This window comes from Mangifera indica, chromosome 9, assembly GCF_011075055.1.
Source record: "Mangifera indica cultivar Alphonso chromosome 9, CATAS_Mindica_2.1, whole genome shotgun sequence".
Lineage (NCBI taxonomy): Eukaryota > Viridiplantae > Streptophyta > Magnoliopsida > Sapindales > Anacardiaceae > Mangifera > Mangifera indica.
The window spans coordinates 9,125,247-9,150,235 of record NC_058145.1 but is presented as its reverse complement, the minus strand read 5'-3'; the positions used below and the strand labels follow the sequence as shown (position 1 = coordinate 9,150,235).

Genomic DNA, 24,989 nt, shown 5'->3' with positions numbered 1-24,989 from the left:
GACCTGACCTTGTCTCACAGCTACCTCGATCACCCCTACCTGCAATCATAGAAGAAAAGGAAGTGAGAGATAAGAACACTAGTAAGGGGAAAAAATTAAATAACTATCTCTTTTCCTATTCTAAGTCACTCTCGGGACTCAATCTCATATCATAACCTCTATAAGAAATTGAGGGGATAATCTAGTTCATTCTTTACTATTTGGGTCATACTTTGTCCTTTCTAGTGTCTATTTGATACTTTCTGGAAGCTGACTACAAGGATTTGACACTTTTCTAAGCTTTAACTCTCTTCCTTTCTCTCACTACACTATTTTTGAATCTGAATTGTGCTCTACTATGAGTATGCTCTACTGTGAGTGAACCCTACTATGGGTCTATATCCTACTATGGACGTGCCCTATTACAGGCGGTGTAGTGTGAAGTGGCCCCTTATAGCTCATAGCATGCTTGCGAACCTTATATCTTACTAATCTTGTTTCCATATAAAACTATTCATAACTTACCAGATCATACTTTTGGGACGACCTCTGAATCTTCAAACCCAAATTCCTTTTCTTGTTTTTCTTCTTCTTTTCTTTTTCTCTCTCCTTTCTTTCTTTCTTCCTTTCCTTTTTCTCCTCCTTTTCTTTCTTTCCAAAAACTGTGAAATACTGTTCACAGACTGTTCATTTGGTAGGACAGTTTTTTTGTTCATACAATTTAATAGTCCAAACGATCTCTAATTCATACAAACTATATATCATTGAAAAGAAGATTCAAATATCTTTCCAACAAGCTATAATATCCCTCATGATGCATCCGATAAGGTAGTCAAAACGTGAGTTAAATTCAGTGGCAAAAACCTGTATTTTCTATTTATTTGGGTAAAGTAGTCTTTTTGGTTCATACAATATTTAACAGTCCAAACGGTCTCTAATTCATACAAGCTATATATCATTGAAAAGAGAATTTAAAGAGCTTTCCAACAAGATATAATAGTACTCATGATTCATTCAATAAGACAGTTAAAATGTGGGACGAAATCAGTAGCAAAAACTACATTTATTGTTTATTTGGTAAGACAGTTTTTTGTTCATGCAATTTAACAGTTCAAATGGTTTCTAATTCATACAAGCTATATATTTTTGAAAAGAGGATTCAAAGAGCTTTCAATAGCACTCATGATTCATCCGATAAGGTAGTCAAAACATAAGACGAAGTCAGTGGCAAAATAGTAAATATCACCCAACTCTCTGTCATGAACAAATTAACACACATAGATACTCCAAATGGCAAAATAACATTTCTCAACTTCAAAATCATCATTTATAACATAGAACCAAGGAACTAAAAGCATAAAACATGAAACATACCAAAGATAACACCCCTTACCTTATTTCAAGCCAAATCTTTGCAAGATGGCTCATTCCTCTTTGTCTTCCTTCTTTTCTCACCAAAACCACCAAGGCTTCCAAAGTGCTTTCTCTTATTTTCCTTCATTATTTATCTTCCAAAACCCTTCTAAATCACTCACTTTTCTTCAAAAACACAGTAAAAAGAGGAAGAAAACTGTCTTCTTCTAGAAGAGACGAGAGAAGATGGAAAAAAAAGCTTAAAATGTTTCTTTTTGTCTTTTCTGTCTTTAGAGATATGGATATATATATATATATATATTTAAAACTGGAAATATCTCAAAATAGGGTCAAAAGACATAAGTGCTCCTAGAACATACCTGAGGATATTACATACACCATGAAGCCACTACAAACAACTGAGAAGACAAGTTCTCTATAATACAAATAATAGTAATCCTAACATCTTTATTTGATAATTGTCTACATGTACTATTTTTGATCATAATCTATTATACAACACATTTTTATTTACTATTAAAAAAAGGCATGCCACAAAATATTATTTACTATATATTAAGTAGCCTCGATAGGACAATTAACTTTTACATGCTGTTAATAGAGAAAAAGCTAAACTAAAGACTAATTGGAGATTTAGCAAAGAAGCCTACCTCAAGATTAAAAAGGTTCATGGACAAATGATGACACATCCATATAAGGAAAGCCACTGTGGTGAATGGTACCACCACTATACATAAATAAGTGCATAATAACAAAAAGTATAACAGTATAGAGACATAACCAATTTGTCGAAGAACATAAAATGTTATTACAAAGACTACTCTGTACATTATCTCATTTAGTTGAAGCATGAGACTCCAAATTTCCTTCCTCCATTAGACTTAAGAAGAAGTAATCAAGGATGGTTTATGTAGTATAATATATATATATATGGAAGACTTGCACGTAAACTATTCCTTTTGTAGGCAAAGAGCATATATCAGAACCATTCAAATGACAAAAGGATACATGTCAACCTTCTTGAGATGCACACAATATGTGTACAATCATATTCATCAAGTAAAGTGATGCAAAAAATTAATGTACCATTCAAAACGCATGAAATTATGATAACACTATCTTATGTTCTCTAGAAAATGTATAATAAGATCTTCATATGGAAAATAAATCTCTTATAATTCTTGAAGTCTTCCACAAATTCTAAGAATTGGAAGGCAACTATTATGTGATTGAAAATAAATAAATTGAGGTCAACCCTCTAAATGTACCGGATAAGTAGTTTGACATATCAAAGACCAATACACTAATGACCAGCAATCAACAATTGAGTAATTTTAAATTTGAAGAAAATCTTTTCGTGGTTATCAAAGGAAAAGTCATAAAACGGATCAATCTCATGCCACAATTCTATTTTTCACAGTACAGTTCCAAAGTTGCAAAGAAAAAGAGAGAGGATCTCTCTGCATAGGTCATTTCAAGAGAGGTATTTTGGAAAAGTAGATTACTAGTGTGGTATATATGTTTAAGTTTTGAAATGAGTAACGTATATGTATAAATGAATTAAAATAAGGTTAAAAATTTCAATTTCCCTTGAAAAAATTGGGGAGACTTTGGTGTGATAAATATCTGCTTGAGATTAGAGTTATGTGATTCATCGAATTTTTACTGAATTTCATGTTTTCTCAGTTATTCATCCGGATAATCCTTTTTTTTTTTTTATCATTTTCTAAGGAACAGGATTACGTATATATAGTTTTTTTTATGTATAATTTGGATACATAAATAATGTATCATCACATAATTAGATGTTATTTTATTTTTAATTTAAAATTATCTAATTACATGATAATATATGACCTATATACTTAAATTGTATATAAAATATATACATATAATTTTATTGTTTTAACAGAAAGCATAAGAGAATTTATGTCACAACATGGCATGATTTATTAGAAGCTTAAATACATTTCCTGAATTTATCCCAATCAACGTTATTTTGTTCTCCTACTCAAATACGCAGAATTAACATTGTATTTTCCTACTCATCATTGTTTTCTTCTCTTTCTTCCTCTTTCCCTCATCACAAAAACAATGTCTTTAGGGTTATTACAATCAGTTTACGTTATATGATGATTTCTGCTAATACTTTTGTTGTTGATGTTACGGCATAGCCTATGGCGACGGAATCAAGTACTCATCTCTTGTTTTTCAATAAATTTGCTACATATAATAAATTTTTCAAGATAAAAATAATAAACATGATTGGACTTTTAATAGGAGGGTCCAAATAATTTTTTATAAATAGGTTAGGTCCCCACTTCAAAATCTAATTTTGCTATACTTATCCATTCAAAGCCATCATAGGGAGGTTTTTGGAGTGGAAGACCTGTCAAAACAAATTTTCAAGTTTTTGGTGGAATTCTGAAGATCTTTGGTTTTAGAGATATGACTCAAACAGGTTTTTCTATATCTCTAATCATTAATTCCATATTTAATTTAATATAAGGATTCAGTATTCTATATTCTATGTATGTTCATATTAAATTATATTAAAGTTTTACATGTGGTATCAGAGCATGTCAACATAGATATAGAATCTGGATTTTATGAGAATTGAAATTAGAGTTATTTTAAAATCTATTTAGGGTTTATTTTTGTTTGATTATTATTATGTTTTTAATTAAAATATGCATGCATGAACAAACCCTAGCTAATCGATAATAGTGCACGTCGACAACGGCATCATCGTATTCGCTACTGATGTGAGTCGTGGCAACCTCGAGGAATTTTTTGTGACTAGAGGGTTGTCGGGGATCTCTCCCTAAGTCAAAAGTTCCAGTTTTTGTCATGCTTGCTACAGTGTAATAACGGCCAAATTTCGTCGCCAGTATCTATCTTGATACCGGAATCTTGACAGAAAACAACTTTGTTACAGTTGACGATTAAATTGGTGGCTGATCGTGGCAGAATCAAGTGATAGAATCATGAAATCAGGATCTAGGGTTTATATAGGTTGTGGGTCGAAATCGAGTTTTCCTAACTCGATTACGCGACCCGCAAGGTCAAATAACCCGTTTGACCAAATTTGATCAAACCGAGTTGTTTGACCCGAATAGTTATTGGGCCAACTAGACTAGCCAAATTGGGTATCGTGCGTATGCAATCATATGCATGAAGTTGTGTTAGGGCATGTGAACGAGCATGTGGGGGCGTTAAAGCGCGTGATGGCATGTCATTAGTTCTGGCGATGCGTGGAAGCACGTGCATCATTCTGGCAACACTTGGAGGCGCATGAAACATGTTTCTTGGATCGTGGTAGCACGTGTAATAGGTTTTGTTGTTGTGTTAGCGTGTTTTACTCTATTAAGGCTTAAAAGTGTTAAAATTCAAATATTCTAGATAAATTTTTTTTAATTATTGTTCACAAACTCAGATGCAACAAACTTAGGAAGGATTGTCAGAGATCATAAGGTATTAGGTCTCATGAAATCTTAAAATTAAAGCAATATGATTTTGTATCAGAGAATAATTTGTGAGGCCTTAGAATATCTATCGCCAAAGCAACACATTTTGAGGCTTACAAAATATTCCCTTCAGGAATGATACATTCAATAATTTTTAATACATATAATTTTCTTGCCCAAAGGTGATTATTGTGTGTATTAAATATAAAGAAAACATAAGGTTAATTATTGAGATCAATCAATCAATCTCATAAAGAAGAGGATGAACTGTGATCTAAAAAATATATCTGCTCAAAGGTGATATTATTTTTTAACATCATATATTCGAAAGGTCCTCATAAAATTGTTACCCTATTAAGAAGAGGATGAACTATGATCTAGAAAATATATCTGCCCAAAGGTGATGTTATTTTTTAACATCATATGTTCTAAGGTCTTCATAAAGTTATATATATATATATATATATATATATATATATATATATATATATATATATATATATATATATATATAACCTTGTGTTTAGGACCCTTATTGCATGTCATTTTCTCTACCCAAAGTTGAGTCGATGATGATACCCAAAGAATCCCTATAAGTGTAGTTTATCAAGTTTCATTATTTATTTTAAAGCTACTTTAGTTAATTGTTGCTCATTTTTTAATTTTTTGCATTATCTTCTTTTAGTCTTCATTTTTATGAACAATAGCAATGCTACTGTTGAGGTCTTGACTGGAAGTAATTACAAGCAATGGAAGTAAGATATTGAGTTTGCTATAGCTATAGGTGATTGGGATATGACACTTGTTCAAGATAAGCTAGTTGATACTAGTGATAAGGGTACCATTGAAGAGAAAGATTTGTTTGCTAAGTAGGAGAGGTCAAATCGTTTATGCATGATAGCTATGAAAAAGATCATGCTTGAACATCTTCTTAGTGGACTGCCAATTGATGGGACTGCCAATGAATTCTTCACTATTGTAGGGAAATGATTTCCAATCTTGAACAATATTGAAGCTTCATATTTTGTTACTGAATTGATTAGTATGAGATACACAGAATCTGAGGGTGTTAGAGACTATATATTGAAACTTGTTCATATTTAAGACAAATTGAAGAATCATAAGATCTCCTTACCTGATGAGTTGTTGTTTATCATGCCCTAGCTACCCTACCTCAAACCTTTTCCTAACTCAAGACAGATTATAACACCACAAAAGGAACTTAGAGCTTGAATAGTCTTATTACTAAATGTGTTGCTGAGGAGTGTAAGATCCAGAGGGAAAAGAATGATGTGGTTCTTTTTGTTTCTCATTCTAAAGATGATCATGGTAAGAAAAAATATAAGAAAGGCAAGTTTAATCCTACTGCTCTTAAAAATGATTAGAATAAAAGGCAAGGTCAAAGCCAGAAAAATTCAAATGCAATAAAGGAGAAAAATCCTGGTAAGTGCTTCTTTTGCAAGAAGAAAGGCCATATGAATAAGAATTGCATGAAATATAAGTCTTGGTTATAGAAAAGAGAGGGGTTCAAAAGCAAAAGGAGACTAAGTGAGGCTGAGAAAACACTTAGAGTTGGAAACCATGCAGAAGTTGAAGTTGAATATATAAGAGTTGTTTGCCTTAGGTTGAAAAGTGGATTTGAGTTAGTTTTAAATAATACATTTTATGTACCTTCATTTAGAAGGAATTTGATTTTAGTTTCGACTTTGGATAAGGTTGGATTTTGTTTTAAGTTTGAAAAATTTTCAGTTGCATTATCTTTAAATTCTAAAGTTGTTGGTGAATGTGTTATGGACAATAGATTATATTGTGTGTGTCTAGCTCCACCCAATACTCTTACTTCTATGAATGTTAAAAAGAATGTGGGGAAAAGATCCTTGATTGATAAAAAATCTTTTTTATTGTGGCATAAAAGGCTTGGGCATATCTCTAAAGAGAAGATTGAAAAACTGATAAGAAATAATATTTTTCCCTCATTAAATTCTAATGATCTAAAAGTTTGTATTGATTGCATCAGGGGAAAATTAACCAAGACTAAAAAAAAGGGGGCAACTCGCAGTTCAGATTTATTGGAAGTAATTCACACTGATATTAGTGGGTCCTACTTTACTACAATTTGTGGTTGTCAATATTTTATCACTTTTATTGATTACTTCTCTTATTATGGTTTTCTCTATTTGATTAAAGAAAAATTTGATGCTTTGAAGAAATTTAAAGTCTTCAAAACTGAAGTGGAAAAACAATTAGAGAAAGTCATTAAGGTAGTAAGATCTGACCGAATGGGAGAGTACTATGGAAGACATAGAGATTCAGGTCAACATATGGGTCTGTTTGCCAAGTACTTACAAGAATGTGGTATAGTTGCTCAATACACCATGCCTAAGAGTCCTGATCAAAATGGTGTGGCTGAAAGGCATAACCACACAATTATGGATATCATAAGGAGAATGATGAGTAGGATTAACTTGTCTGAATATCTTTGGGGAGAGTCAATCAAAACAGCCTTATACATTTTAAATAGAGTTCCTAGTAAATCAGTTCCCAAAACACCTTTTAAGTTATGGGTTGGTAGAAAACCTAGCTTTAATCACTTTCGAGTATAGGGTTGCCCTACTGAGGTTAAGATTTATAATCCTACTGAGAAAAAGCTTGATCCTCGCTCTATCAGGTGTTACTTTATTGGATACCTATCTCATTCTAAGGGATATAGGTTCTACTATCCTTCTCATGGCACAAGGATAATTGAGTCTTAAATTGCTAAGTTCCTTGAGCTTGATGTTTATGATGTTTCAGTACTTGTTGAGATTTCTGCTATTATTGGTTCCTTTGTTAAGGATCATGGAGAAGTTGTCACATTCCCTCTGCCTCATTCCTCTAGGATTAGTGATTATATCCGAAGAGAAACAACTAAAGCTCAAGAAGCCTCTACACTAACTAAAATTCTTGAAAATATAATTCAAGATCTTGTAGCTGAAGGACCCCTCAGGAGATCAACAAGACAAAGAAGAACTACCATTTCAGATATATATATGTTCATTTGGTTGAAAATGAGTATAATATTGGAGATATGACTGATCTAATTTCATTCCCAAACATAATTAAAAGCTCAAATGTAGACATGTCGATAAAGGCTATGGAAGATGAAATGCAATCCATGAAAGAAAATAAGGTTTGGGATCTTATGGAGCTACTTGAAGGTTTTAAGACTATTGGTTGTAGATGGGTTTTTAAAACTAAAAGAGATCCTAAGGGAAAGATAGACAGATTCAAAGCAAGATTGGTTGCAAAAGGGTTAACTTAGAAAGAAATTGTTAACTTCAATGAGACATTTTCACCTGTATCCTCAAAGGATTCGTTCAAAATCATAATAACCTTAGTAACACATTTTGATTTAGAGTTTCATTAGATGGATGTGAAGACAACTTTTCTCAATGGCAATCTTGATGAGGAGGTGAATATGAAACGACCAGATGGTTTTGTGGTTGATGGGAAACAACACATAGAATGTAGACTTAAAAAGTCTATCTATGGTTTAAAATAGGCCTCTCGATAATGGTATCTTAAGTTTGATAAGGTTGTGACCTCACATAGCTTCACTAAAAATAAATTTGATTAGTGTGTGTATATGAAGATTAGTAGGAGTAGGTTTATTTTATTAGTACTCTATGTGGATGACATTTTGCTTGCAAGTAATGATCGCAGTATGCTTTTTGAGACTAAGTAGTTTTTGTTTAGAGCCTTTGACATGAAAGATCTTGGGGAAGTTTCCTTTGTTCTTGGCATTGAAATCCACCGAGATAGAAATCATGGTTTGCTCGGCTTATCTCAAAAAGCATATATTGAGTATGTTCTTAAAAGATTTCAGATACAAGATTGTAAAGCTGGCAATGTACCTGTTATAAAAGAAGATAGGTTTAGTAACAAGTAGTGTCCTCAAAATGACATTGAAAGGGCATTCATGAAAGATAAACCGTATGCTAGTATGATTGGGAGTCTGATGTATACCCAAGTGTGCATGAGACCTGGCATAGTTTTTGTTGTGAATGTTCTTGGTTGATATGTTACTGATCTTAGTTCTGATAATTAGGTAGGAGCAAAAAAAATCATAAGATATTTGTAGAGGACTAAAGATTTCACGTTTGTGTATAGAAGAATGGAAACTTTTAAGGTGGTGGGATCTTCTGATTCAGATTTCAGTAGATGTCTTGATAACTTCAAATCCACTTCAGGGTACATCTTCATTAGTAGCATATTTAACCATGTATACAAAGTTTATTGCTTGTTATGGGGCATCTACCTATACCATATGGTTGAAAATTATATTTCTGAGCTTTGAGTGGTTGACTCTATTTCTAGGTCGCTTGTGATCTACTATGATAATTATGCAGTTATGTTCTTTTGCAAGAACAATAAGGTCAATGGCAAATCAAAACATATAGAGCTAAAATATCTTACAGTCAAGGACCTCGTAAAGAAATAAGACATCATGGTGGAACATATTAGTACAAATGCAATGTTGGTCGATCCCTTAACCAAAGGATTCAAATCCATTGTCTTTAAAGGTCATGTGATGAATATGGGTGTGTTAGAATCTTTTGATGCCTTAGGTTAGTGGGAGTCTTAAAGTAATTTTCAGCTATTTTTTGTTTGACTTTATGACAATGTTTTGTTGGGTGATTTATTATAAGTATGAGTTTTGCAAAACTTATTATATGAATGCTTGATTATATATTTATCTGTGTACGGATATATATGCATATATAAGGTTCAGGTACAACATATGTCTCAAGATAAAGTTTTCCTTAAGAATGACAGTTGTATGAGTATGTTTTATTAGTCTCAAGCAAAATTGAAACATACAGGCTTTATTGGAAGCAAAGAGATTTCTCTTGTTTCTTTTGAAACATAAAGGTTAGAGAGAAATCATAAAGAGAACTGACAGAGATATAGCACTGCTTATGATCACGTTGTTGAGTGTTATTCTGCCACACTCCCAAACTTGATCTGCATTGATTTGATTATTAGTAATTGTAATTGAGGACGATCTTGTGTCGATATAGTACATAAGTGATGTCTTGATTCGTTATGGATGATCATATCAATTAGATTGTTTATTATAGTATGATTTGTCTTTGAACTATTATGTTTTATAAAATAATGGTCACTTAAAGTTAAAATCATTTATTACCTGAGAGTCAAAATTTTATAAAACATAAGAGTCCAAAGACAAATTACACTATAATAAACAATCTAGTTGATATGATCATTAGTGACGAACCAAGACATCATTATGTACTATATCAACACAAGATCATCCTCAATTACAATTACTAATAATAAAATCAACGCAGATTAAGTCTGGAAGAGTGGCAGAATAGCACCCAACAAGGTGCGCATAAGTACTGCTATATCTCTGGTAGTCCTCTTTATGATTTCTCTCTAACTTTTATGTTTCAAAAGAAACAAGAGAAATCTCTTTGCTTCCAATGAAGCCTGTATGTTTCAGTTTTGCTTGAAACTAATAAAAAATACTCATACAACTGTCATTCTCAAAGGAAACTTTGTCTTGAGACACATGTTGTATCTGAACCTAATACATGCACATATATCCGTACACAGATAAATATATAATCAAACATTCATATAATGAGTTTTGCAAAACTCATAATTATAATATATCACCCAATAAAACAATGTTATAAAGTTAAGTAGAAAATAGCCAAAAATTACTTTAAGACTCCCACTAACCTAACACATCAAAAGATTCTAACACACTCATATTCATTACATGACCTTTAAAAACAATGGGTCTGAGTCCTTTAGTTAGGGGATTGGTTAACATTGCATCTGTACTAATATGCTCCACCATGATGTCTCATTTCTTTACGAGGTCCCTGACTATAAGATATTTTAGCTTTATATGCTTTGACTTGCCACTGACCTTATTGTTCTTGCAAAAGAACACAACTGCATAATTATCATAGTAGATCACAAGCGACCTAGAAATGGAGTCAACCACTCGAAGCTCAGAAATATAATTCTTCAACCATATGGCATGGGTAAATGCCCCATAGCAAGCAATAAATTTTGCATACATGGTTAAAGATGCTACTAATGTCTGTTTGACACTTTTCTAGGATATCACCATACTTACAAGCATGAAGATGTACCTTGAAGTGGATTTGAAGTCATCAGGACATCCACTGAAGTCTGAATCAGAAGATCTCACCATTTCAAAAGTTTCCATTCTTCTGTACACAAGTATGAAATCTTTAGTCTTCTGCAAATATCTTATGATTTTCTTTGCTGCTACCTAATGATCAAAATCAGGATCAGTAACATATTGACCAAAAACATTCACAACAAAGGCTATGTTAGGTCTCATGCACACTTGGGTATACATCAGACTCCCAATCATACTAGCATATGATTTATCTTTCATGAATGCCCTTTTAATGTCATTTTGAGGACACTACTTGTTACTAAACCTATCTCCTTTTATAACAGGTATATTGCCAGCTCTACAATCTTGCATTTGAAATCTTTTAAGAACACACTCAATATATGCCTTTTGAGATAAGCTGAGCAAACCATGATTTCTCTCTTGGTAGATTTCAATGCCAAGAACAAAGGAAACTTCCCTAAGATCTTTCATGTCAAAGGCTCTAGATAAAAACTACTTAGTCTCAAAAAGCATATTGCGATCACTACTTGCAAGCAAAATGTCATCCACATAGAGTACTAATAAAATAAACTTGCTCCTACTGATCTTCATATACACACACTGAAAAAATTTATTTTCAATGAAGCTATATGAGGTCACAACCTCATCAAACTTAAGATACCATTGTCGAGAGCCTTGTTTTAAACCATAGATAGACTTTTTAAGTCTATATTCTATGTGTTATTTCCCATCAACCATAAAACCATCTGGTCGTTTCATATTCACCTCCTTATCAAGATTGCCTTTGAGAAAAGTTGCCTTTACATCCATCTGATAAAACTCCAAAACAAAATGTGTTATTAAGGCCATTATAATTCTGAACGAATCCTTTGAGGATACAGGTGAAAATGTCTCATTGAAGTCAACCCCTTCTCTCTGAGTTAACCCTTTTGTAACCAATTTTGCTTTGAATCTATCTATCTTTCCCTTAGGATCTCTTTCAGTTTTAAAGACCCATCTACAACCAATAGGCTTAAAACCTTCAGGTAGCTCTATAAGATCTCAAACCTTATTTTCTTTCATGGATTGCATTTCATCTTCTATAGCCCTCATCCACATGTCTACACTTGAGCTTTTAATTGTGTTAGGGAATGAAATTGGATCAATCATATCTCCAATATCATACTTATATCTAAAATGACAGCCCTTCTTTGTCTTGTTGATCTCCTAAGAGGTACTCAGCTATAGGATCTTGAATTATATTTTCAGGAATTTTAGTTGGTGCAGAGGTTTCTTGAGCTTTAGCTATTTCTTTTTGGATAAAATCATTAATCCCAGAGGAAGGAGGCAGAAGGAATGTGACAACTTCTCTATGATCCTTGATAGGGGAACCAACAATAGCAGGAATCTCAGTAGGTACTAAAGTATCATGAACATCAAGCTCAAGGAACTTAGCAGTTTGAGACTCAATTATCCTTATGCCATGAGAAGGATAATAGAACCTGTATCCCTTAGAATGAGATAGGTATCTAATAAAGTAACACCTAATGGAGCGAGGATCAAACTTTTTCTCAGTAGGATTATAAATCCTAACCTTAATAAGGCAACCCTATACTCGAAAGTGGTTAAGGCTAGGTTTTCTACCAACCCATAACTCAAAAGGTATTTTGGGAACTTATTTACTAGGAACTCTATTTAAAATGTATAAAGCTGTTTTGATTGACTATCTCCAAAGATATTCAGATAAGTAGGTCCTACTCATCATGCTTCTTACTATATCCATAAGTATGCGGTTATGCATTTCAGCTAAACCATTTTGATCAGGACTCTTAGACATGGTGTATTGAGCAAATATACCACATTCTTGTAAGTACTTGGCAAACGAACCCATATGTTTACCTGAATCTCCATGTCTTCCATAGTACTCACCCCCTCAATCAGATCTTATTACCTTAATGACTTTCTCTAATTGTTTTTCCATTTCAGTTTTGAAGACTTTAATTTTCTTCAAAACATTAGATTTTTCTTTAATCAAATAGAGAAAACCATAACGAGAGAAGTCATCAATAAAAGTGATAAAATATTGACAACCACAAATTGTAGTAGAGTAGGACCTATTAATATTAGTGTAAATTACTTTCAATAAATTTGAACTGCAAGTTGCCCTCTTCTTTTTAGTCTTGGTTAATTTTCCCTTGATACAATCAACACAAACTTCTAGATCATCAGAATTTAATGAAGGAAGAGTATTATCTTATCAATCTTTCAATCTTCTCTTTAGAGATATGCCCAAGCCTTTTATGCCACAATAAAAAGGATTTTTCATTAATCAAGGATCTTTTCCCCACATTCTTTTCAACATTCATAAAAGTAGAAGTATTGGCTGGAGCTAGACACACACAATATAATCCATTATCCATAACACATTCATAAACAATTTTAGAATTTAAAGATGATGCAATTGAAGATTTTTCAAACTTAAAACAAAATCAAACCTTATCCAAAGTCGAAACTAAAATCAAATTCCTTCTAAATGAAGGTGCATAGAATGTATTATTTAAAACTAACTCAAATCCACTTTTCAATCTAAGGCAAACAACTCCTATATATTTAACTTCAACTTCTGCATGGTTTCCAACTTTAAGTGTTCTCTTAACCTCACTTGATCTCCTTTTGCTTTTGAACCCCTGTAATGTAAAAGCAACATGCACAATTACTCTACTATCAAACACCAAGAATTTGGAGATATATCAACAAAATTAGATTCAAAACACACAAGACTTAGTGGGTTACCTCTCTTTTCTAACCAAGACTTATATTTCATGTAATTCTTCTTTATATGACCTTTCCTATTGCAAAAGAAGCATTTACTAGGATCTTTCTCCTCTGTTGCATTTGAATTTTTCTAGCCTTGACCATGCCTTTTATTCTTATAATTTTTAAGAGCAGTAGGATTAAACTTGCCTTTCTTATATTTTTTCTTACCATGATCATCTTTAGAATGAGAAACAAAAAGAACCATATTATTTTTTTCCCTTTGGATCTTACACTCCTCAATAACACATTTAGTAATCAGACTATCCAAGCTCCAAATTCCCTCTGTGGTGTTATAAACTATCTTTAGCTAGGAAAAAGTTTGAGGTAGGGTAGCTAGGGCCCGATCAATAACAAACTCATCAGGTAAAAAGATTTTATGATTTTTCAGTTTGTCTTGAATGTTAACAAGCTTCAATATATAGTCCTTAACACCCCCAGATTTTGTGTATCTTATACTAATCAACTCAGTAATAAGAGATGAAGCTTCAACATTGTTAGAGATCTGAAATCGTTTCCCTATAACAGTGAAGAATTCCTTGGCAGTCCCATCAACTGGCAATCCACTGAGAAGATGTTCAGCCACAGTCTTTTTCATAGTCATCATGCATAAACAATTTGACCTCTCCCATTAAGCAAACAAATCTTTCTCTTCAATGGTACTTTTATCAGTAGTATCAGCTAGCTTATCTAGAACAAGTGTCATATCCCAATCACTCATAGCTATAACAAACTCAATATCTTACTTCCATTGCTTATAATTACTTCCAGTCATGACCTCAACAGTAGTATTGCTATTGTTCACAAAAATGGAGACTAAAATAAGATAATGCAACAAATTAAAACATGAGCAACAATTAACTAAAGTAGCTTTAAAAAAGAATAATGAAACTTGATAAGCTACACCTTATAGGGATTCCTTGGGCATCATCATCGACTCACCTTTGGGTAGAGATATTTTCTAGATCACAGTTCATCCTCTTCTTGATAGGGTAACAATTTTATGAAGACTTTTCGAACATATGATGTTCAAAAATAATATCACCTTTGGGCAGATATATTTTCTAGATCACAATTCATCCTCTTCTTTGTGAGATTGATTGATTGATCTCAGTAATTAACCTTATGTTTTTTTTATAGTTAATACACACAATACCACCTTTGGGCAAGAAATTAAATGTACTAAAAATTATTGAATGTATCATTCCTGAAGGGAATATTTTGTAAGCCTCAAAATGTGTCGCTTTAGCGATCGATATTCTAAGGCCTCACAAATTATTCTCTGATACAAAATCATATTGCTCTAATTTTAAGATTTCATGAGACCTAATATCTTATGATCTCTAATAATCCTTCCTAAGTTTGTTGCATCTAAGTTTGTAAACAATAATTAAAAAAAAAAATTTACCCAGAATATTTGAATTTTAACACTTTTAAACCTTAATAGAGTAAAACACGCCAACACAGCAACAAAACCTATTACATGGGCTAGCACGATCCAGGAAACATGTTTCACGCGCCTCCACGTGCTACCAGAATGATGCACGTGCTTCCATGCACCGCCAGAACTAATAACATGCCATCATGTGCTTTAACATGCTCAGACGCACATTCACACGCCCTTGCACAACTTCATGGCGCTGGATTGCACGCGTACGGTACCCAATTTGGCCGTTTTGGGTTGGCCCAAAAGCTATTCGAGTCAAACGATCGGTTTGACCACCCTGAGGGTCGGGTAATCGGGTTAGGAAAACCCGATTCTAACCCGTGACCTGTATAAACCCTAGATCCTGATTTCATGATTTCTGCTGCCTGATTCCGCCACGACCAGCCACCGGTTTAATTGCCAACTACAACAAAGCTGTTTTTCGTCAAGATTTCGGCATCAAGATGGATGTTGGCGACGAAATTTGGCCACTATTACATAGCAACAAGCACAACAAAAACTGGAACTTTTGACTTGGGGAAAGATCGCCGACAGCCCTCTAGTCACAGAAAATTCGCCATGGTTACCACGACTCATATCAGCAGCAAAATGTGGTGGTGCCACCGCCGACGTGCACTATTATCGATTAGCTAGGGTTTGTTCATGCATGCATATTTTAATTAAAAACATAATAATAATCAAACAAAAATAATAACAATTATAACAAACCCTAAATTGATTTTAAAATAACCCTAATTTAAATTCTCATCAAATCCAGATTTTATATCTATGTTGACATGCTTTGATACCACATGTAAAACTTTAATTCAGAATATAATTTAATATGAACATATATAGAATATAGAATACTGAATCCTTATATCAAATTAAATATGAAATTAATAATTAGAAATATAGAAAAACCTATTTGAGTCATATATCTGAAACCAAAGATCTTCAAAATTTCATCTGAAACTTGAAAATTTGTTATGACATGTCTTCCACTTCATAAACCTCTCTATGACAGCTTTAAATGGGTAAGTATATCAAAATTAGGTTTTGGAGTGGGGACCTAGTCTATTTATAAGAAATTATCTAAACCCTCTCATTAAATGTCCAATAACTGAAGACCCACACTAAACCATCTACCCAGACCAATAACTTTTAAGTTTATTAGACATATCTTTATTAATCACTCAAGCTCATCTGTAAACTGACATTAGATTATCCAGTTATCCGATTTTATAAAACCAAAACTATAATTAATGTTGACCCACATCAGAAAATTTCTAATATCAAGTACCCATCTCTTGTTTTTCAATAAATTTGCTACATATAATAAATGTTTCAAGATAAAAAATAAAAAACATGATTATGCTGATTAAAGTTTGTACCAATCAAAACCCAGATTTTTATTAACTTCTACTAAACCGACAAACAACTTCTACTACAGAAAGAGCGCGACATGCATCAGAACCACAAGTGAATCATCTGTAATCTGAAGTTGTCGTTTGACTCTTCCTTGCAATATCTCTTAGCTCAGAGTCAATCTCTTAGCTCAAACTCAGACTCAAGAAGCTAAAGAACCAGCTCCTCTGACCATCCTCACCCATGTGTTTAGCTCCAAGTGGTTATGCTTCTCTTTACTCTTCACTTTCTTTAATTGACTAGAGCCACTGTTCAAGCTTCCGATCAAACTCTTTAGAATTCTCTCAAACCAAGCATTTTTTTTCCATTTTTTTGAGTCCTCAAGCTGTTATTGCTGTAACCTTTTAGTTAAACTTTCTGTTTTGGTGATTAATTGCATCATAAAGTGAGGCACAGATATCAAAAACTGAGAGTGATGATGAAAAAAAGGAAAAAGAGTATGATGAGAATGAGGTAGGGATTGAGCAATCTTATGGACTTAAGTTCACCAAGGGAGGAGATGGTGGCACTAACGTTGATGCTATTGCTCCTGGTGGCTCTGCTAACAAGACTGGAAAAATAATCGTTGGAGATAAAATTCTCGCCACCAGGTGTGTTGTTTGTACGTTCTTATTGAATTTTCATGATTTAGTTCTTCCAAGGTCTACTAGTGGCACAAGATGAGTAAATGATGGTTTTTATATGTGTATAATTCAATCTAACAAACAAAAAAATGAGTGACGTGTGGGGATTGCCAGTGAAAATTTGAAGGTGTCTGGTGTTGTTTTAAAAAGTTGGGGAGACTTTTGCCGTGCGTATCTTTCTGGCGATTGTTTTCGGTGAGATGCGATAAATATCTGCTTGAGATTGGAGTTGTGTGATTCATCGAATTTATACTGAATTTCATGTTTTCTCACTTATTCATCCGGATATCCATTCTTTTCTTTTTTATCATTTTACCGAGAAAGCATCTAGAATTTACATAGCGACGTCAGTCCATTCTTTTCTTTTTTATCATTTTACAGAGGAAGCATCTAGAATTTATGTCGGGCGACGTGAAACAATGCTTTTCTTTTTAATCATTTGACTAAGGAAGCATCTAGATTTTATGTTTTATTAGGGCCTTAAATACATTTCGGCTAGTTTGTAATCTCCCACTCAACATTGATCCTCGGTAAAATAATAAAAACACTTCTCTTCTCTCATGGCGAAAATGCTTTTAGGGTTTTGGGTTCTTACAATCGTTTTACGTTGTGCGGTGATTTCTACTAATCCTGCGGTTCTTAAAGCTGCGGCAAAGCCTCTGGCTACGTATGGGGCGGTGGTTTCAGCTAACGGACCTGTTGTTGAAGCTGTAGCAAAGCCTGTGTCTTTGGATGGGGAGCTGATTTCTGCTAATACTCCTGTTGCTGAAGCTGCAGTAAAGCCTGTGGATGGAATCAAGTACTCATCTCGTGTTTTTATCCCTCAAGATCATGAGCCGACGAGGTCTCCTTCTAAAAATTCCTGCACCCATATACCCGTTGGCAATCCGGTCAACTGTAAACCACCCATCAGAAAACCCTAGCCCTGATTTTTGTAAGGTCACTTTCATCTTCTCTCTATTGATATTATTTTTTTTATTAATAAAAAATAACAGGAAGGAGGGGATATACAAAATCTGTGAAGAACAGAAATACAGCCAAATAATTTAATTAAATATAAATTTATCTTTGTTCTTAATTTTTTAAAACAACCCTAAAAACTTAATTAAATATAAATGTATCATTGTCCCGAATCTTCTGAAAAAAGTCTAAAATCTGCGAAGAACAGGAATATAGCCAAATAATTTAATTAAATATAAATGGATCTTTGTCCCAAATCTTAATTAACAAATTAGATTATCCATTAAATCCGATTCAACCAAAATTCACTAATATATCGACTTAAATCATATATCCATTTTATTTCTTAACAATTCAGTCAGAGATATCCTTCTAATTCTACCAAAGTACATAATTTACATCCTAATCCAATATTTTCACAACATATAATCATAAAAACATTAAAGTTCATGCTTAAACATAATTTATAAACCAACTCCTAATTACTTAGATTCTAAGCAATAGATTTGATGTTAAATCCTCTTTTCCAATCACTAAATCCTCCCCCCACTGACTGAAACCAACAATAGTATAGAAAACTTGTTTGTACTTTTTTCTAGAAATGCGAAAATGTCATATCTGTACATAAGATCATGTATCCTTTTATAGAATTTGACTCAAATGAATGTTGGAATGATCACTTAATTCTCTTATGGCATGATGTATTATTTTGTTCATCCACTTGACACCTATTAAATAGGTGCTGATCTTGTGTAACAACTGTTCAACACCATATTTTCTTATTTCTTAAAATTTTTAACATAATCATATTTTCACTAATTCCAGGTCATCATTATTTCAAATTTTAAAAAAAATAAAAATACATAAATAACCTTACTATATACTAGTGGGTATTACATTTTCTCTCCCTTATTATAATTTTGTCTCTAAGATTCATATTAACAACTCATAATGGTGATATTTCATGTCATGCTTTACTTTTGAGGTAGCTTTTTCTATTTTCTAATTTCTCCATAGACCTTCACTAAAGGTATATGTTTATTTTGAAGTTCTTTAACTTTCTTGTCTTAAATCAGTACTATCTATTCCTCATAAGGTAAATTATCTGTCAACTCTATTCCCTTAGTCCTCAACATATAGGAAGGATCACTCATATATTTATGAAGCAGTGATATGAAACACATTATGAATATGATTCATACTCATTGATAACACAAATTTATACGCTACCTTATCAATTTTTTCCAACACCTTAAAATGATTAATGTACCTTAGAGCGAACTACCCATTTCTCTTGAACCTTATCATATGTTAATAGGGAACCACCTTTACAAACACTTTATCAACCACTTGGAATTCCAACTCCTTTCTCTTTTGGTCTACATAGTTTTCTCTCTTGTCTTACAACTATTTCATTCTTTATCTAATTAGTCTCATTTCTTCTAACATCTCTAGGTCATCTCTAACCAAGTGCATGAATCAACTAATCTTTAAATCCCATATCATCCTAGTGTAAAGGTAATCAATACTTTTTTATCGTAAAATGCCTCAAAAGGCATTATCTTAATCATTGTCTAATAGTTATCATTATAGGCAAACTCCATCAATAAAACTATCTCTACCCAATTAGCCCTATGATCCATACGACAAGCTCTCAACATTTTCTTTATCACCTAATCTATCCTCTTCATTTGACTATCTATCTAGGATGATAGGTTGTGTTGAATGATGATCCTATGCCCAAAGATCTTTAATTTTTTTTAACTTCCATTTAACCATGTAGGGGATACTTGATGTTGACTTCAACTCCACCTAACCCGCCAAGTTGTCCACCGTCTCACATATCCAAGTTTATATACCTAAAGTCAAATGGTGCTTAGTAAATAAAAAAATAAATTTTATGAAAACTTATAATCAATAATGGACCTGAGAGATTGGTACTTAGAAAGCTATAGGGAAACCTATTAGATTGTATGTAATCGTAAAGGTGACCTTTGATTTTTTTGTATGGCAACATATAACCTCCATGTGACACAATCCAATTGCCTTACTTATGGACTCTACAGTCATATCTCAAACCAAACACCCATATGTATTTATTAAATCATAGAAAGGGTATCAACAAGTTGAATGTCATAATCGTTTATCACTTTCTAATGGTTTATACACAACAATACAACATGTAAATAATATAAGACCACTAGCTTGATCATGTCTTCTTCATTCTGCCTTCATGCCTTAAACTCATCCATATGGATGAAGTCATCATACATCCTTATTGATTTATATAGAAAACAGACATTCCTTTGTGACACCCCTAGATAAATGTCATATCGGTAAGACATAAAAGAGATGTTGGATTTGTGTGTACATCTTACATCACTTAGGGATGCTAAGACTAATTAAATAGCTTACGAGCACTTTAAGCTATCAAGACGCATTTTAGGTTGTAAAACTTATAAAGAAAATTATGATGAACTGTGTGTTTAAAGTGAACAATATTTTGACAGTAGGTCAAGTTATTGGACTAAAAAAAGTTTCAAATGGTATCAAAGCTACTTCACGTGTCCTCTTGAATAATAGTGAGACAAATCTCAGCAAAGATACTGGGTCTCGTGAAAGGGGTGATTATGGCATCTTAGGATAAATCTCACATTAGTAAAGCATAAGAAAGATGATGGACTTGTGTGTGCATCTCATACGCTTAGAGATGCTAAGATAAGATTTGTTAAATAGCTTGTAAGCTCCTTAAGTTATCAAGATATATTTTAGATTGTAAAGCTCAAAGCAAAATAATTATGGATTGTGTATTCAAAGTAGATAATATATTGACAATGGATCGGGTTATTGAACCTGGTATGTTTTCTTTAACCTTTATACTGATGAAATTGGAATGTATATCAACATGTCAATCTAGTGGTTGAACTTTAAATCTTTGACCAATGCAAAATCATAGTAGTTGAATCGGATGTCCACCCCATTAATTTGAAGCCAAAGCTCATCATTTTAGTTTCCCTTATTGATCTCCTTTAACAACACTAAATGGATTAGTATATTGTTGAATTTGGTAACATTAAGTCCGAAAGACCCCAAAATATGTGTTTTGGAACAACTTCTTCTAACTGTTTTTCAATCATATACGAATATCATTAATTGCTCTCTTTTAAACTATAATTATCACTTGCACTCTAAATTGGTAAGAAGTCATAAACTTCTTGACCATTTGCTTAAGTTATCTTGTCAAACCTAGAAATTTCTATTTTTAGCAGGATTCTATGTTAAAAAAATATATTCCAAAAAAAAAAATTGGTCACTACTAAAAAATTAAACTTTTATTGAAATAATTATGCAAATTTATGAAAAATAAAATTCCCAAAATTTAATGCTAATAACGTAAAATTTTATGTTAAATGTGAAACATCAATAACCTCATATCAAATTAAAAATGTTACACCTACACCTCTAAATACTAAGGATTGACTTGAACCTAAATATTCATTTTTGGCTCACAACTTGGTTTGAGTAAGCTTGGATCATGCTCTAGTAAATTGAACTTGATTTAAGCCCAATCAAGGAGTTGGATTTGTATACGTTCACGAGCCAAGTTTGAGCTATGACTAGCACGACTCAAATTAGCTTTCATGTTGAACTCATCATAATCTCATTTTATTTGTGACACCCTTTCCTAGATATATGAACCCGAAAAGATGTGTTAACTTAAACTTAACCCCAAAACCATAACAAAATAATAAAAGCATGATAATAATCTTAATTTAAATAGCGTGCAAAAAGTGATAACTCGTTAAACCAAACATGCATCAATAATATAAATAACCCGAATCCAAACATCACTAGTCAAATTTATGTGCCAATGTGTCTAAAAACCATATCACATAATTAATAGTGAATAAATAGCATTTTCAACATAATGCCAATCCACAAGCTTAAATGACCAAAATGCCCCTTACCTTATGTAATGTCCCAAACTGACTTGTTGGCTCTCTCATGACCCTCTTGATTCACGAACCTTCCTATAAAACCATAAAAAGAGAATATGGTGAGTGAAAACACTCAATAAGTAGGTGGCCTCTCAACACCTTGCACACAACATCAATAATAATACAAATGTTCCAATCTTCAACATATTGTGGTATTTACAAACGTTTCCCTAACATCCCAAATGTCCATGCAAATTATTCCGATACCTAGTTCCCAATCTTCATTTATGGTGTCATGTCGAATGGCTAATGTTAAAAGATGTACATCAGCACTTCAATGTCTAGTAAAAGTATATGACATCCTATATGTCTATCATAAAGTGCATCCAGTACACTTTTCAATTGGGCTTCGGGTTAAAAATACTCTATCATATAAAGAGTAAGACCTTGGGTCTCTCTCAGTATCACACAAGCATACTAGATGCTAAAACACTTAGCATCGATCAATGCATACACAAACATCCCACATGCTAAGGAGCTCCACGCCAGTGCATAATAAATCATGTGTATCAAAGTCACACAAACTAATCCTAATATTTTCACTACCACACTACACATAACTTAGTGGCTAAAATAAGGATGTACATCATTTTCTATTTTTGACTCAGAATCACTCCAGGTAGGGTTTGCATCATCATCCATATAGTTGAATAGCTTATCCCTTCGTCAAGGTCAAATTATTCTCATTCCCCATGTTATCCTTTCTTAAAGGTAGAATAGTTACTTTACATCTATGGATGGGTGTGGCTAACTCCATGCACTCTCATTTTCAGAATTTCCAAATACACACAGATGTCATGCTCTCAGAAGATAGTTGTGTATCCTAAAAGATATTATGTCTCAACTACAACTAACACAGTCATGCTAATCTTCCTACACGAGCATGTGCTCCAAATGAACACATACGAGCGTGTGTGTTCCCCTTATTTCAATGCTCGTTCACTTTGAGCACATAGGGATAATATTTAGCCAAAGAGATACATGGGTGTGTTTGCTACCCCACACGACCATGTATTAGAATTTCCATAAATCTTTCTTTGCCATATTCTACAAATTTATAACCAACCAATACAAACCCTAGGCTAAAAGTTATATCATATCATCCAAAACCCATCCTAGCATGTTTCTAAGCTAGAATAAGTATCAATAACACTTTGAGATTTCATATCATAGATTTAAGCATACAACTTCATATCTTCAATACAACCTCATTAGTCTCTTAACAGACTTTTACATAATTTTACATCAAGTTCCATCACTGCATTATTATAAGCATACTAAGTCATTAAACTACAATCAACTAATCAAAATATGCACAAATCATCATGCTAACACCATAATAGCTTGAGATAAAAAGGTAATAGACTAATCTCATCCATTTACATACCAATAATTATACAATCAATATCAATCACTCAAAATTGAGCACACATTTATTAAGCATCACAACACATATCATTAAAGCTAATAAAATGATTCAAACAACATATCACAAAATACTCAAAACCAAAGATAGAGAGAAAGGTCATTGTACTTACCTTTCTTTTGGCGCAATCAACAATCTTCTCATGGCAATAGCAAATTTTTGGCATCCTAATTGTTCATATCACTCTCAAGATACCTTCTCTATTTAGTTTTGCTCTGAAAATAATGAGGATACAAATATGAGCCAAACAACCTTGTGTTTCCTTTTTGTTTTTACTATCCAAACATGGCACACGGTCATGTTTCTTTTCACACATCAGCGTTCCATCGTTACCCTTTAATGATAGTTTATAAAACTACTGCAAGCTAGTCTTTATCCAAAATTTAAATTGATGAACAGGCATGTGCCACTAATCACACGATCATGCATCACCTTATTTAGCCTATTTCACATGCCTTGCATGAAATGACGATTATACCCTTCTCAACATACACACACGGGCATGTAGAATTTCATACATGATCATGCACTATTTCAAGCAATAAATCACAAGGCAAACATGCAAATTGGGGGACAAAAGATGAAAATACCCTTGGACATATCTATGGGTGTTACATTATAGAAGTCTAAAACAATATCGTTTTGCCTTTATAATAAATGTGTTTTTTTGCCCTAAGGTTGCATTCTAGATTATTTTTTGCTTTATTTTCATTTTTCATTTATGGTTTTTGCTCTTCTTTGACAAACCTTAAACCTCTTCTATTAATGTTGATTTGTGGCAGGATCCGATGCTTTTCTTGCTAGATTTAAAGGTGTTGTTCTAGAGGATAATCTATTTTTGTTGAAATTGAGCCTACTGTTGTCAACTTTATATATTTCTTGGTTGATTTAAACTTTATGTATTGTCACCGAATCTATCAATAATTTTGCTACAGCCAAAGCTAAACTCACCATATTTGAACTTATTCTTGGTTGATATAAACTATTTATATTTTGGTTGGATCTTAACCTATTCTCATTGGTTCTAAAGCTATTCTCTACCAATATTAAGCTATTATCTTTGAATCTAAATTTTTGTGTTTCATTTTTTAAACTCATTTTATTTGCTTTATTTGCATTTTGTGTAATTTTTTATGCCATGTTATTATTATATGTTTAGTACTGTGTTGCACACTCATTTTATTTGCTTTACTTGCATCCTGTGTAGATATTTTGTACTTTATTGTTATAATTATGTTGTATGCTTTTTTTTATGTATTGAGAAATGTCTATCTGTCAATGACATTTTTACCCTTTTATCAGTCAATGTTTGTTAACAGTGTTATGTTTTG

General features: G+C 32.8%; 1 long non-coding RNA gene across 3 annotated transcripts; it reads left to right on the top strand.

Moving 5' to 3' along the window:
- Positions 1 to 16,697: 16,697 nt before the first annotated feature.
- LOC123225185 lies at positions 16,698 to 24,666 on the top strand. Of its 3 annotated transcripts, none has more exons than XR_006504110.1 (3): positions 16,698 to 17,241; positions 17,920 to 18,208; positions 24,441 to 24,666. It is a non-coding gene; the product is annotated as an uncharacterized LOC123225185 (long non-coding RNA). The 3 variants fall into 3 exon arrangements; XR_006504111.1 differs by having other exon boundaries at positions 17,854 to 18,208; XR_006504109.1 differs by lacking the exon at positions 17,920 to 18,208.
- The last annotated feature ends 323 nt before the right edge of the window (positions 24,667 to 24,989 follow it).